The sequence below is a fragment of the Uloborus diversus genome, chromosome 7 (genome assembly GCF_026930045.1).
Source record: "Uloborus diversus isolate 005 chromosome 7, Udiv.v.3.1, whole genome shotgun sequence".
NCBI classification, from domain to species: Eukaryota; Metazoa; Arthropoda; class Arachnida; order Araneae; family Uloboridae; genus Uloborus; species Uloborus diversus.
In genome coordinates this window covers 120,099,037-120,115,637 of record NC_072737.1, presented here as the reverse complement: position 1 = coordinate 120,115,637, position 16,601 = coordinate 120,099,037, and the positions used below count along the sequence as shown (strand labels likewise).

The window sequence follows — 16,601 nt, the reverse complement described above, 5'->3', positions numbered from 1 at the left end:
TAAATTTAATGCAACAATGAATCGGTTTTATGTTAATAATAATTATACACTAAGTATAAAACAGTGTAGCGATTAAAAAAATCAAAAATATTAATAAGTATCTGTTATGTCACTAACATGCTATTTCCCACTAAAAACACACTAATAGTTAGCCAATACTGAAATCTTTTATTAATTACGCTAACATTAAAATATCTCCCTTTTTTCTTATTTACTTTATATCTATATACATGTATATAACTTCTTTTAACCGATGGTGTCCTTAGAATTCGTTTCTGGACTTCAGAATTTTGACAAGGGTATATTTTAAGAGTTTGTGGAATCTAGTCCCTTTCCCGAGTTCAAAATAAAGACCATAAAAAGATTTTCTTCAAAATAAGCAACCATTCCTTAGAAAAACTGATTTTTGGAAATTGCAAAAAGGGTATTAATTAATCATAGACCTCAAGTACGTAATTCACTTCATTACTGCTTTCTGTAACAAAAAAGTTTACACACAAAAGAAAATTAATTTAATCTAATAAATTTATTTATTTTTTGCAACTGTTTTTCATTTCTAATTATTTACGGAAAATTCTTGATTATCCACGGAATTGGGTGGCACAATTGCCGCGGATAAACCGCAAAATGGCTAAAATGAGGGACAAATAAGGTAAAAACTGTACTTCCTCAAAAACTTAGCTGTATTGATGTATAATACTGTCTTTAAACTGTGAAAATATATACAGTACAGCAAAAATGTATTTTTGCACAACAAAACTTAAAATCAAAAATGAACAAGTATATGTATGTACGATGAAGAAAGCACAAACAATAAATCTTTACTAATAATAAAGCTGAAAGTCTCTCTGTCTGGATATGGATATCTGTCGGGATCTCTGTGACGCGCATAGCGCCTGGACCGTTCGGCCGATTTTTATGAAATTTGGCACAAAATCAGTTTTCGAAAATTCGATTTTTTTGTTTTTCTATTCCAATTTTAAGAACATTTTCCCGAGTAAAATTATTATAAGATGGAAGAGTAAATTACCAAGTTATCATAACATGGAACCGTAACATGGGCAAGCCAATTGGTGAGAAATTCACCATACATTATTTGTAAATATACAGGCGAACCAGAAGAACTTTTAATTTTCTACTATGGGCAAAACCGTGCAGGTACCACTAGTAAATAAATAAAGCAAACACAACCCAGTTTAAATTTACAAATTTTCAAAAAAAAAAAAAACATTGGTACTTGCTTTTTACTGTGAATATAAATGCTCCTGCTTGTTGATTGACTCGCAGATAATCCACCCCGCGAATAATGGAGATTTTACTACATTATAACTTGTGAGGAACGATCGAAATTAGGAAAATAAGTTTTCTGAAATATCATTGTAGCATGAAAGTAAGATCATGAGAATTAGATAGCTACACTTCCGTTTTAAGATTTTTGAACAATACTGTAATGCGGACGGGTTGTTTTCACTGCACCGACACAAAACAGGCAGCGAAAGCTTTTACGTAAACCATTTATTTCTCTAGCATGAGATGGTCGTTTCTTAGGGTCTGATGATTGATTCTTATGTATTTTTCAGCGCTGAATGAGAAAAAGGTTTTCATTTTGTTCCATCACGAAAGGATACTTCGCAAAACGCAAAAAGTTGCTAGGTTCGCAAAAGTTGAGAGGCCTGAACAACAGGACAGAGGACTTTTTCTCCTTTAACTCCTAATGGAACTTTCAGCATAACAAGCTGATTTTTTTTTTCAGAGCACAATTATATGTTACGAGGTATTTCACATCTTCAGAAACAACTTACTTTTGCGCCCATTCTTGATTGACAAGTATAAAATCTAACTAAAATATATCACCTTTACTATCTTATTTCACGCAGTGAAAATCGGAAATACGGCGCGAAATTTTAATCACGCTTATTTTTACCCTTTATTATCTTTTTATTTTACTAATACCGAACATATACACATTAAAAGGTCCAAGCCATCAGTTTGCGAGCTCTCCTATACTTTTTGACAATACAAACAAACATGGCGAATAATTGCAGTTCTTACTTGAATCTTCACCATGAAAATATTTTTTACAAAATAAATCATATTCTAACTAAATTGGCGTTGTGTTTACAATAAGATTTTGAAAAGATAAAATAATTTTACGAAAAAATTCACTCATACCAAAAAACATCCTCACACAAATTTTTGCGACAACGCTTCAGTTAACTGGTGGGAAAGAACGTCCGGGGGGGGGGGGATCTCCAATCCCTTTACTTAACACACGTTGCCAATCCTAATATGGTGACTTATTTGCAGATAAGGTCTGCTATGACTACCCCCCCCCCCCTCCCCGAATATAAACTTCACCTACGCTAGAGACAACATCCATTTGTTCTTCCAAATTCCATCATAACTACTACCAAAAATCGATAATGTTATCACAGAAAACAAAAACGGTATTCGTATTTATCATCTACAATTAATACTATGGTGCCATCTGAAAATATGTCTCTAGTCCCTGTCAAACATAATGTTACATATTAATGTCCCTGTGAAAAATTTTATGTGCTATATGCTCTCTCACTGTGAAATAACTTTCAAAATGAAATAAAATTGACAAATAAAATCCTAAGAGGTTACAGAAAATATGTAAAAAAGTAACTGGAATGTGAAAAACAGAAATGATAAGTTCTGAATTTTTAAAAACTCTAGTCTAAGGCAAACAGAAAAGGATATTGTAAAAAATGTTTCGGAACAAATGATAAAAAAATAGCGAATGTTTCTTTCTTTCCTTTTTTTTTCCTGCACGGCAAGGGAAAAAAAAAACATCCGTTAACATCTTAAACATGCTCTTGAAACGTTTTTCAAGCCTTAGTCGAAAAAATAGCATGGAAAAGAAAAAAAAAGTTAAATTTAAAATATAAAAATATACATATTGCATTAAAGCAAGCATTACTTTTTCCTAAAATTCACTACTCTGGGTGGAATTATTAACCTTATAGCCGTTCTTGCCCGCTATGTAACTCGCCGGTTTCGCTCTGATCAGCTACTCCTATTTCATGAGGGGGGGGGGGATTGAGAAAATTCAGCGTGTTCTCAAGCACGAATATAGAAAGGGGAAAAAAAAGTAATAGAATTTCCATGAATCATCAGACATGCGTTATGGTATGACAAAAATGATATTTACAGGAACTTCTTTACTAATAATAAAGCTCAAAGTCTCTCTGGATCTATGTGACGCGCACAGCGCCTAAACCGTTCGGCCGATTTTCATGAAATTTAACACAAAATTAGTTTGTAGCATGGGGGTATGCACATCGAAGGGATTTTGTTTTTCCTATTCCAATTTTAAGAAAATTTTACCCAGCAAATTATCATAACGTGGAAGAGAAAATCACGAAAATATGATAACTTGGAACCGTAACGTGGGCGAGCAAATGAAGGTAGCAAATTGGCGAGAAATTTATCATCCATTATTTGTAAATATACAAACGAAACAAATGACCTTTTAATTTTCTACTACGGGCAATGCCGTGCGGGTAGCACTGGTAAATAATAAATTGAGAGAAAACGGTTCTTACCAAAAATTTTGCAACACAATAACACCATGTTAAATGCGAACACGGCGAAATATTTCTGTGAACCTTACTAATTCATTTTTCAATGTTTTATAAACGAAGCATTTTATTTTAACGTCAGGATTACCAACAAACAAATAGAAAGAATGAATCGAGTTCAGAAAAGAAATTTTAAATTATTAATAACTTTTCTGTTGTTTTCAGAAAAACGTCATGACATTCTGAATGTAATAACTTCTCAATAAACCAAACATATAATTCTAGGGGGAGACAGACGCGTCGAAGAATGAGTCATGGTTCATTAAGTATTCATTGTAGTTCCTTAAAGCATGATCGTGAAAAATAAAGACACAAAATACATAAAAAAAAAGACAATTGCATTTCATCGTCGTTTTCAAAGGTATTTCTTTATGCAGCTATAGATGAGAGAAACAAAGAAAAATAATCTTTCATTTAATATCAGAAATAACTGAACTAGATACAGAAATGATAATGTCAGAAAATTAGCAGGGCACATCAGACAATTTCAAAGATCAATAAAAAATTAATTTATTAATTGAAAGTAAATAAACTACTTTATAAAAGGATTCTATAGTAGTTTATGGTACTTTCAATCATGGATTCTTCCTTCCACTTAAGTCAGAGGCTCTCAAACTTTTCTGGTTTTGTAACCCCTTGGAACACAATTGTGAGGTCACGCCCCTTCTTTCCCCCCGCCAATCCAAAATATGAAGCCTATGCAACTAGCACAATCAGAATTGGGAACTGAAGCTGATTATTAATTGAAAATATAGATATTTTAGAACACAAAATTGCATATTTCTGTACATAATTTTATTTTAAATATGTTATTATTAAAACATTTCAAATCAAAGAACCAAATACAAATTATCGTGTTTTTACAATTAGTCATATGTTTTAATAAAACGTACGAAAGGGTTAGGCAAAAAAGAAAAATTTAAAATGTGATCCCAAATTAAGTAAATACTCTGTAGTTTTACTTTTTCAATTTTATTTTTTTTCACGCACACCTCCCTTGACATTCTGTTTCGACACCTTGGGGAGGGGGGAGGGGTGCACTCACAGGTTGATAATCGCTTATTTAAGTCATTAAAAAGAGCGAAAGAGAACTAAAATCAAGAGAAGCAATTTACTGTTGGCACTAGATTAATAAATAGCGAAAGAAATGAATATCTACAATAAAATAATATAATTTAATCACTTTAATTAAGTCTTTGGAAAATTCTTGTTTTACAAATGTTCCCTACTTTGCTATACGTTCTGAAAAAGATCTTCATTTGTACAAAGCATATAAAATCATTTAGCATATCTTCTTCAATTATCTAATGAATTGTTGGAAAAAAAAAAAAAAGCATCCGGCCCCGTGGCCCACTAACATTTGGCCCGGTCCGACGTAAATCAACCAAAATAGCTGGCCGGCTTCTGTTTTTTATCGCTATGGAGACGGCCTTGGAACTGGACGAAGAAAGGATGTTCGGCGACACCCGAAATTTGAACATGTGCCAAATAGGAGGAGAGAAAGAATGGTTTTAGGATTATAGAGACACCAGTAGCTGATCGATCCCGTATCAAAGCAGATTCTACAGCATATAACTGCATTACGGTACACTTATCGAATTTGCAAGGCGTGATTCTTCCCCAAAGACTCTTAGGTCTTCCATTTATTTTAAAGCGGGGGTTATCAATCTTTTAAGCCCTACGTCCCCCTTTGAACACTGATCTGAGGGGCACGCTCCCCTCCCCCATACAAGTAGTGCTACCTGAGCTGATTGTTGAACAAAATACAGGCAACTTCGGCTGATTATTGAACACGAATCTAGATGAATTCACAAACAAAACTTAATATATACACCAGGGTTGGCAAGGTTTTAGACACTACGGTAAAATCCATGGTAAAAACCCCGGTTTTTACCGTCCTGTCCAAAACTGTCCGAAAGTGTCCAAAACTATAATTTTCGAGAAATTGTATTTTATGAGAAAACATCAAAAATAGAATAAAATGTGGCCAAGTAATGTTTTATATTGAACATTTATTCAATGTGAACATTCAACTTATTTATGCAGCTGATTTTAATCTAGTTACATAGAAGTTGAATTCTTGATTAAAATTTTCATTTCTATGCATGAATTTATTTATTTATTCATTTTTTTTTTTATAATAGTAACCAAATTACCCTATGTTTATGCATGTGTGCAAATGAAAGCAGGGTTGGTAAGGTTTACAATAGCAAAGTTTTACAATCCTGTTCAAAACACTTGTGTCCAAAACTGTGTAAAACTATTTTTTGAGAAACTATATTTTGTAAGAAAATTTCAAAAAGAACAAAATGTGTCAAAGTATGTTTGTTTGTTTTTTTGACTATTTAATATATTTATTCAATGTGAACATCAAGTATAAATATTTATACAGCTGATTTTAATCTAGTTTCGTAGAAATAAAATTCTTAATTAAAAATTTCAAGTTGTATCCATGAGGGGGTTTTTTTTTTTTCCATAAACCAAATTTTTCGACATTTGTGGGGCCATGATTATCCAGACAAGTCTTTCTAAAGCTAGGATGTCACATAGATATTTACCAATCACAAGAAAGGGAATCCACGCGATCCACGACGCATTAAAACTACAGGCCTGGCTGGAATAACACTTAAATGCTCGTAACATTTCACCGAAATTGCTTCCATCATGGAATGTCTAATTAAACTCGTGGAAATGTTTGTCCTAAACTGAGAACGCCAAGCGATGTCTTCGCGTCAAAATACCATTGCGTTAAGAGGTAATGATTCGGCAAGCAATTTTATTTAAGTGATCAGATGAAAGCAAACTCATGTAATTTCGAGAACTTAGCAACAGTTGTAGAAACTGAGACCGAAAATCACTGGTGTATATCCCTTAATTTTACAACTCATATGTGATCAAGATATGCATTTGAATATTATTCGAGTCAAATTTTCATTGGACATAAATTTAACATTTGGTTACTTAGACAGAATTTATTAGAAGAAGAACCAGACATGATTATAATGCCGTAAAAACGATAGCTGAATGTCTCTACACGACGTCAGATGCCTAGAAGACGTACGGATCGGCTCTAGGAAGTTGAGGTCTGACCTTGAGAAAGTTTCATTACTTCTTTCGGAGTTCACTGAAAGGGCACGCTATTGATGGATGGGGGTGTTTCTTTTAGTCAGAAATACTACTTCTAGTAACTAAATTTGGTTGAATGAGCGCAAAAAAAAAAACTGTAATCTAGTTAAAAGGTTGATGGTTTTCTGTTTCTTTACTGCTTTCCAGTGCGTATATTTCATTTCAGCTATTGGAAGTAGAACATTATAACACCGTTCTAAGATTCTCATATGCAATTTTGAAATGGTTAATTATTTGCAATCAAAAAAAGACCTGTGACCCACTTTCCCCAATCAACTCTAATTTGAATTCCGGAACTTTGAATTCAAATTATGTTTTTCGCAATCACGAGTTGCGACAAGACCCTACCCATTGGAGCTGTTGTTTCTAGAAACGGCCCCCCTCCCCACCAAGCATATCCCTCCTCCTGGTTGGTTACATGTGCATAGTTGTGTGTGTGTGTGTGTGTAGTCTTACATGTGTGCACGTAGGTGTGTGTGTATGTGTGTAAAGGCGCGCGTGTGTGATTGTAAATGTATGAGCATGGGTGTGTAGGATATGAAAGCCACCGTCCAGCAGAAGTGGATCCTGGGGGACAGTGCTCAGGACCAGAGCAGCCGCGCCAGTGGGCGGTGGTGCTGCAGAGGCCCCTGGTCCAAGCTGAAAAAGGAACTATAACATCAAGGACAGTAAAGTGAGAACAATAAGCAATCGTGATTGCTCAAAAAAAAAAAAAAAGAAAACACGGAGCCAGAAAATGTTTTTTCCCCCCTCTAAGATTTAATTTTTAATTATTTTTTTTAAAATGTACGATTTCTAAAACTAAGTGTTTCATCGTGTGACGTCACAAGTGAAAACAGCCACCTTGAATCGGAGCGCGTTGTTGTCTTTTCTGGCAAGATATCCCCTTTTGGTGGTTTTTTAGCGGTAATGATTAGCGGGGGACGAGAATTGTTAATTTTCTAAAATTTTCATTTGACCAGGTTTGGCACTATCCTGAAACTTTATTATGGCAACCCTAGCGATTTATTCACTTGTGACGTCAGCAGCGAAAATGAAAACAACTACTGAACGTCTTTTAAGTTTTTTTATATATATATATATAGAGAGAGAGTAAATAAGTAACTCACCCCATGTTTTCGACTATGCTCTTTCAGAAAAAATAATAAAAAATAAAACAAATAAATATTTTTTGAAAAATGGGAAGCAACCCAATTGCGAAAGTTTTTTCCCCAATCATACAAGTGCGAAAAAAATCTACTTATTTATTAAGCTTAACATTGGATTTCTCGTTGAACATGCTTTTTTTTAAATCATAAAATTATTATTTTCGAACAAAACCATCCCCCCCCCCCTTCTCTTTGAATTTATTCAATTCCCTCACAAGTATAATGCTCACAAGCAGTGATAATCACTAACTAAAACTCACACTCAGAAGACAGATTACGTATAAAATTTGCTCCAAACAGATAAATAAATAAACAAATGGAGTTTTATCAAGATGTGAAACGTATTTTATTTTTTATCAGAACTCTGATATTGAATCCATGCTTGAGTATTTGCTGAACGATGAAAAAGCAAATACCTAGAGGCTTCACGTAACTAAGATCAAAAAGCGTAAACGTTGAATATTAAAGCTGCCTTTATGATCTTCTTTCAATTCTCCTTGAATACGGCCAAAAAGCCATTCCTTTTATCCGAACCAATATCTATTTCCCAAGCCAATCTTTCGCAGGAAACTATGCTCAGCTCTTTAAGAAAAATGAAAGGGATCAAAAATTCCGAAAATATCCTTATTGGAATCTTGAATGGTAGTCAGAGAGCTCATAAAAGGGATTTTGCGGAAATAAATCTACGGCAGGATTGAAGATGTAAGTTCACATTGAATTCACGAAGATCCTAACATAAAATAAAGCTAAGAGTTCACAGTTATACCTTAACATTTTATTTGCCGTTGTTGATTTTTCCTAGTGCAGAGAATTTTTTATCTGTACTTTCCCACAATCGAGAACGATTTAAATATTTGCATAACCATTTGCAAAAACCGCGTGACACAATAATTACATTTATTTTAAGAGCCATTATTTTGAAGTTCAGACAAGGTGTGGCAGTGACTAGAGACGTACCGAGTAGCACTTTGGCCGAGTAGCCGAGTACCGAGTACTCGGCCTTTCACTACTCGGCCGAGTACCGAGTTACCGAGTACTCGGCATTTCACTACTCGGCCGAGTTAACAAGTACCAATTATGTTTTAAGCAGAACCACTGACACACACGTGATCAATTTTGAACTTATTGGAATAGTAGTATAGACCTCTTTGTCCATATAAAAGTTTTTAAAACTAAATTCCTGCTGAAATTTAATTTCGTATTATTTAAAAAATTTCGTTTACGTCAAAAATTTTACAAAAAAAAATTATTTTTAAAATTAAAAATAAATAAATAAAAGGTATTATTGATCAAGTTGGAATTAAGACAAACTATACCAATCTATTTTAGTTCTAGTGTGCCAAACATAAATAATTTTTAAAAGCAAATAAAGCAAATGTGCAGGAACACTGCACACATGTGTTTCTGCGATAGAAGGAACGTCTTTATCAGTGCATAAAATGTGAGCTAAAGAATGTTAAGACATTCGACAAAAAAGTCCAACTTTTGTCGGATGTCTTTAAATCTACAAGCTCACATTTTGTGCATTGAAAAAGGAATTTCCTCTAACGCCAAAACACGTGTCTGCAATGTTCCTGCACTATGCTTTTAACGTTGTTTTATTTCCCTTTTTTTAAGCAAAGGAATTTTTATATTTCTTATAACTAATTTTTGTTTGTAGCAAAAATCTATTTTTTATGTAAAAATTTCATATTTTCTATACTTACCTTTTTTGCACAATTTTTAATAAATAAGTTTTATTAACTTTGGGGACATTAAATGGGGACATAATAATGAAGTTTTTAATGCTTTAATGGAATAAAGATTTATTCCATTAAAGCATTAAAAACTTCATTATTCTCAAAATTTAAAATTGACTTGTAAAATGATTGCAGAATATTAAATATGCTTGCGCTTTTTTATAAATTTTAATATCTGTCTTGGACAATATTCAATTTTTTGCAACTACTCGGTATTGGCCGAGTATCTGATCAAAATTTGGCCGAGTACCGAGTACTCGGCAAATTGGCCGAGTATGCCGAGTACCGAGTAGTTACCGAGTACTCGGTACGTCTCTAGCAGTGACCATTTTTGATTTCTCTAATTTTTTTATATGTCAAAGTAAGTCATGAGAAGTGAACATTCTGAAATTTTTAGTCTTCCAAAAAAAAATTTTCGCTCGTTAAAAATTCCCAAAGTTTGAGGTTTCGCAGCGCTTTTTTAGAAAAATTCTAAAAGTCGCATTTCAGTGCGATTTAGCTCTTTACAGAAACACAACCTCACGGTTACGTTTATATTTATTGGTTGTACTGTATCTAGTGATGATGACTTCATATTTATTTTGGTTGGGGTTGTTGCTTTCTTCAGATAAGGGCAAAGTATGGATTTTATCCGTTTTCGCGAAGTTTAACCTGCGTTATTTCCCCCGAAAAGCCTCCCCCTGAAAAAAAAAAAAAACATATACTGAAAGTTTATACTATAAAGAGAGTAAATGGCACAAAATTTGTTTGAGGTTTAATTTTTTTTAGGAGAAAAATACCCTGATATTTTTCAAATTTTCAAAAAATGTGCTTTTTTGATCGCAAATAACTCAAAACAGCATCACTAGGGGAAAAAACCTTTTATACATTATGGTACCTGGCTATGCGTAAAACATCATTAAAAAGAAAGCAGCATGGGATCTCTTCTTGTTTTCCAGAAAATAATTTTTTTTTGTAGCTCATTTTATGCGTTTTCTCGAACGTAAAACGTGTGTCCAGTATGCAGATTAGATCTGCTAAAACTTAAAGGATGTCCCCAAATAATTCTTTCTTTTTTATGTCCATAGCAATGGAAGAAATTTTTATGAACAATATCTGCTTCACTTTCCTTTAAATGTCTTTTTTCTATGTCATCTTCAAATACCTGTTCAAAGTTCTGTTTCTTATGGTCTTGGTCAGGCATCTACCAGTCAACAAGGAGAAAACAAAGAAGAAAACATTTTGGAAATCTCATGTGAGGGGTGGGCTCTCCCAACTCGTAAAAGTGCACGATTTTCATTGAAACAAAAAGAGTTTCTTTATGAAAAGTTCCTTTATGGTGAGAAAACCGGGAGAAAACAGACGCCCGACCAAGTAGAACATGCAATGAGAACAGAGATGATTGAAGACATAAAAATATTCCTACCGAACGAATATCTGACAAAAAGTCAAATTTAAGCTGCTTTTAGCCGATACACAACGCAAAAAAAAAAGCGAATAATACTGATTGATCAAGAACCGACAGCCTCTTAGAGATATTTGAAGATGACATAAAAAATTGACATTTAGAGGAAAGTGAAGCAGATAGTGTTCGTGGAATTTCTTCCATTGCTATGGACATAAATAAGAAAGAATTATTTTGGGATATATATGCATATATATATATATATATAGAGAGAGAGAGATTTTTCGTTTTCTGATTGACCTGCAATTAAAATGCCATCAATTTGTAAAAATCAGAAAAATAAAGTATTGCTAGTCTTTTTATCTTTCTCTATATACACATATGTACAATGTACATTCTTACTACATTCTTTAAGTTTTAGCAGATCTAATCCGCATACTGGACACAAGTTTTACGAACGAGAAAACGCATAAAATGAGCTACAAAAAAATTATTTTCTGGAAAACAAGAAGAGATCCCATGCTGCTTTCTTTTTCATGATGTTTAACACATAGCCAGGTACCATAATATATAAAAGGTTTTTTTCCTAGTGACGCTGTTTTGAGTTAATTGCGATCAAAAAAGCACAATTTTTCAAAATTTGAAAAATATCAGAGTATTTTTCTCCTAAAAAAAATAAAACCTCAAACAAATTTTGTGCCATTTACTCTCTTCATAGTATAAACTTTCAGTATATGTTACATTTTTTTCAGGGGGTAACTTTTTGGGGGAAATAACGCAGGTTAAACTTGCGCGAAAACGGATTAAATCCATACTTTGCGACCCCTTACCTAAAGAAAGCAACAACCCCCAACCAAAATAACTATGAAGTCATCATCACTAGATACAGTACAACCAATAAATATAAACATAACCGTGGGGTGGTGTTTCTGTAAAGAGCTAAAGCGCACTGAAATGCGACTTTTAGAATTTTTCTAAAAAAGCGCTGCGAAACCTCAAACTTTGGGAATTTTTAACGAGCGAAAAAAATTTTTTGGAAGGCTAAAAATTTCAGAATGTTCACTTCTCATGATCTACTTTGACATATAAAAAAATTAGGAAAACCAAAAATGATCACTGCCAAAATTTCCGTTTTTTGTCTGAATTTCAAAATAATGGCTCTTAAGTTAGTTACAATCATGGCTTTTCACCGGCAGAAACTATTATGAAGGAAGAGCTGAATTATTATTAGCCATTCTCTCCCCCTATCGCTTTTAAAATATCAGATCCAAACATAGCAACATACTAAACACTGCTTCCTATATGGCAACTACGATTTTATGGTAAACTCTTGAGCAATACAGCTTATTTTTGGACAGAAAAGCTGTTTTCAAAGCAGTAAAAGAAAGGCATTCTTGAAAATGTTCTTGTGAACCATCTCTTTCCTTTTTAATTAAATGTGACAATTTTACATGATACTCAACTTGCGCACTTGGGTCATTCCACGAGAAAGCAGACCTTTTGTACCGCACGTGATAGGTCTATATTTCATTTCAAAACGTGTAAAAGCGAAGTTTTTTTGTCTAAGAAATCACACTATGTGCGCTTTTTTTATTACGTTTTTTAAGTAATACTTTTGACACGAAATATAGAGTTGTCACGTGTGGGAACAAACTGTCTGATATTCTTTGGAATGGCTCACGAAATGTTTCTTTTTGAAACTAACACTAAAAAGTAATTAGTAGGAAAGCAAAATTATAGGGTCTGGTGGGGGAAAGTGGTCAATGGGGTAAAGTGGTCAGTCGTCAAATAAATGGCTATAGCTTGGAAATAAATGTTCGAATGAATGTGAAAATTTTATTATAGAGTAGGGTAATTAGAAACTACATTTTGAGTACAAAATTTTACAACTGGCAAAATGTTATTCGGTAAAAAAAAATATTTTGTGTCAATATGAAAAGTTTTTAAATCTAAAGACCTCTTTTAACTTTCTTGGAAAATTTTGTTTGTTAGAATTATGAACAGATTGACTGCATAGGAAGCTTCCTACATGTCTCAAGAACTCTTACTCATTAGCAGTTAGCTGAATCTATTTTAGATAATTTTTTAGAATAATTTTTAGAGACGTACCGAGTAGCACTTTGGCCGAGTAGCCGAGTACCGAGTACTCGGCCTTTCACTACTCGGCCGAGTACCGAGTTACCGAGTACTCGGCCTTTCACTACTCGGGCGAGTTACCAAGTACGTTTTAAGAAGAACCACTGACACACATGTGATGAATTTTGAACTTATTGGAATAGTAGTATAGACCTCCTTGTCCATCATATAATAGTTTTTAAAACTAAATTCCTGCTGAAATTCAATATATAAACAATTATATAAACAATTATATCATTTAGACAACAATTAGATCATTATATAAACAATTTTGTTTGTGTCAAAAATTTTACAAAAAAATTATTTTTAAAATTAAAAATAAATAAATAAAAGGTATGATTAATCAAGTTCTGGGGAATTAAAAATTGTTAGCATAAAAGGGGTGTCCGTTAGGAGGGGTTTCACTGTTATTACCAATCAATTTTAGTCCGCCAAACATAAATAATTTTTTTAATACAACAAATGTGCAGGAACACTTCAGACACATGTTTCTGCCCCCCCCCCCCCCCCGTTACAAGGAACATCTTTTTCAGTGCATAACATGTGAGCTAAAGAATGTCAAGACATTCCACAAAAAAATCCGACTTTTGTCGGATGCCTTCAAATATACGAGCTCCCATTTTAAACATTGAAAAAGGAATTCCTTGTAACGCCAAAACACATGTCTGCAGTGTTCCTGCACTGTACTTTTAACATTGTTTTATTTCCTTTTATTTTTTAAGCAAAGGTTTTTTTATATTTTTTATAACTAATTTTTGTTTGTAGCAAAAATCCATTTTTAATATAAAAATTCCATATTTTCTATACTTTCCTTTTTTGCATAATTTTTAATAAATAAGTTTTATTAACTTTGGGGAAATTAAAATAAAGATTTATTCCATTGAAACATTACAAACTTCATTATTCTCAAAATTTAAATTTGACTTATAAATTTTAATTGTAAATGATTGCAGAATATAATGCTTGCTCTTTTTTTTATATATAAATTTTAGTACTGCTTTGGACAATATTCATTTTTTTGCAACTACTCGGTATTGGCCGAGTATCTGATCAGAATTTGACCGAGTACCGAGTACTCGGCAAATTGGCCGAGTAGGCCGAGTACCGAGTAGTTACCGAGTACTCGGTACGTCTCTAATAATTTTAGTAAGATGGGGTAAAGTGGTCATAATATTAGGCTTAACAAGTATTGTTCTTCTAATGTCACTTAATCACTAAGTATAAGGCAAATATAAATTAAATATTAATTTCACTTAATATGTATTGTTTTTTTAGTAAATGGTGTTAAATATACGAGTATATGCGTAAGTATACGCATATACTCGTGTAGGCACGTATATAGGCGTATTCACATAAATGCACCAATAAATACATATATGGGTATCTACAAGTATTTTTAATATATGCAGATATACATTCGACTATAACGTATATACTTGTTTATATATATAAACACTTATATACTAAGGTAGACACTCATATACGCATACGTACTCGAGTAGACACTTACATACAAGCATATGATATAAAAGTATACAGGGTGAGTTTCAACTTTTAAGCAAATTATTAAAAGGTGTTAGAGGTTAGGATAAGAAGTAAGAATCACATAAGGAAACAAACACAATACTGACACGCTACATGCACGCAAAGCCAGAAACTGATGGATGCAAAACTGGTCAAAAATTTATTACACAAAGACAATTTTACACAACATTTTAGGTTTCAAGAAAATTTTAAAGCGATTGATGAAATTTGCGGCCTGCAGCTATGATATATGTGCGTCATAATCACAAAGCACGCTCTGTTACAATAACGAGACTTTTGAAAAACTTTCATCAGCCGATGCGCCTTTGTTGCGATGCTTGTATTAGAGCTACAGGCCGTAACTTTTAACAACTGCTCTAAATATTTCTTAAAAACTAAAATCTTGGGCAAAATCATCTTTGTGTAACAAATTGGTGATTTGTTTTGCATCCATCAGTTTCTGGCATTGTGTGCATGTAGCGCGTCAGCGAACGTAAGTTCCTTATAATTCTTTGTTTCTTATCCTCCCCTCTCACACCCCTTAGATTTTTGACCAAGAGCTTGTTTTCACTCTGTAGGCACACATGTATATAAGCTTGTATACTCGTGTATACATACATGCACTTGTGTATACACGTAAATGTACGTATATACGTCTATACAGGTATATAACCATGTTTGCACATATACATACATATACGAGGGCTTCACAATGTGAGTAGACACGTACCCCTCAAACATACACTGGACGTATTCTCGAATTAACTTGTGTATACCCGTATATTTGTGTATGTACGCTTATATTTGCGTGTATACGTCTACTGTATACGTATATACTCATGTATGCACGTATATACTCAAGATACAAGTGCATACACTCATATGATGTTCGTTTACACATATATACCCGTACATACACGTGACACGTATATACTCGTGTATACACGCATACACTCCTGTAGCTAATACGTATACATGCTTATATACACGTATATGCTTGAGTAAGCACGTGCATGCATGTATCTGATGCATACATGTATCTGCTCATATATGAACGGGTTTACTAATGTTTCCACGACACGTATATACTCGTGTATACTCACATATGCTTGTGCATATACTTGTAACTATAAAAATAAGCGAAATATACAAATATTAAGGTTGTTTATAATGGTTTTGCATCTATTTTTAACTATGACCACTTTACCCCATGCTATGACCACTTTCCCCCACCCCATGGGGTAAAGTGGTCATAAATACAAGGGGAAAAGAAAGTGTTATAATGCTATTTAAATCAATATTTATTTTCCTAAAACTCAATAATGCAATGTAAAATAAAAAAAAAGTTTAAGTGTTTAAAGAATTTATTGTATTTATTATTCACCTAAGTTGAAAACCTACGATTTTATGACCACTTTACCCCACCAGACCCTATTTAATAACTTTTCATCAACAGATTCGAAGGATATACACTCAGACACTAAAAAGTAATTAGTAGGAAAACATAAGTATATATTTAATAAATTTTCATATGAAAATTTCAATCAGATTGGGACTCAATTGATGAAATTATTCAAAAAACGAGTGCGAGGTAGTATCTTTAAGTGACGACCGGAGCACCCCAGGGGAGGTCACTGTGACTTCCCAAAAATTTCCTTATTCGGAAAATTTTGTCTGATTATTAGGAAAAATTACCATCACTTGATGTATTTTGATTTCGTTTAAAGAAGCAAATACTAGTTATTTCGTAAGTTTTTGGTTATTTTCTACGTGAGACCTATTTATAGCTACTCGTGAAGTTTTGAACGATTTTTTTTATGAGTTTTTCTTTTATGCGGGCCCAATCCACCTCATAAAAGCAGATTTAACTCATTGCTAGAATAAAGACCTCTAAACCAGATGTGCAACTAAAAAAAAAAAAAAAGGCCCACACGTG

At 33.2% G+C, this 16,601-nt stretch overlaps 1 protein-coding gene across 3 annotated transcripts in view; it reads right to left on the bottom strand.

The window, feature by feature from the left end:
• LOC129226575 (neurocalcin homolog) overlaps positions 1-16,601 on the bottom strand; it is a 113,502-nt gene that overhangs the window by 13,816 nt on the left and 83,085 nt on the right. The window lies entirely within an intron of this gene.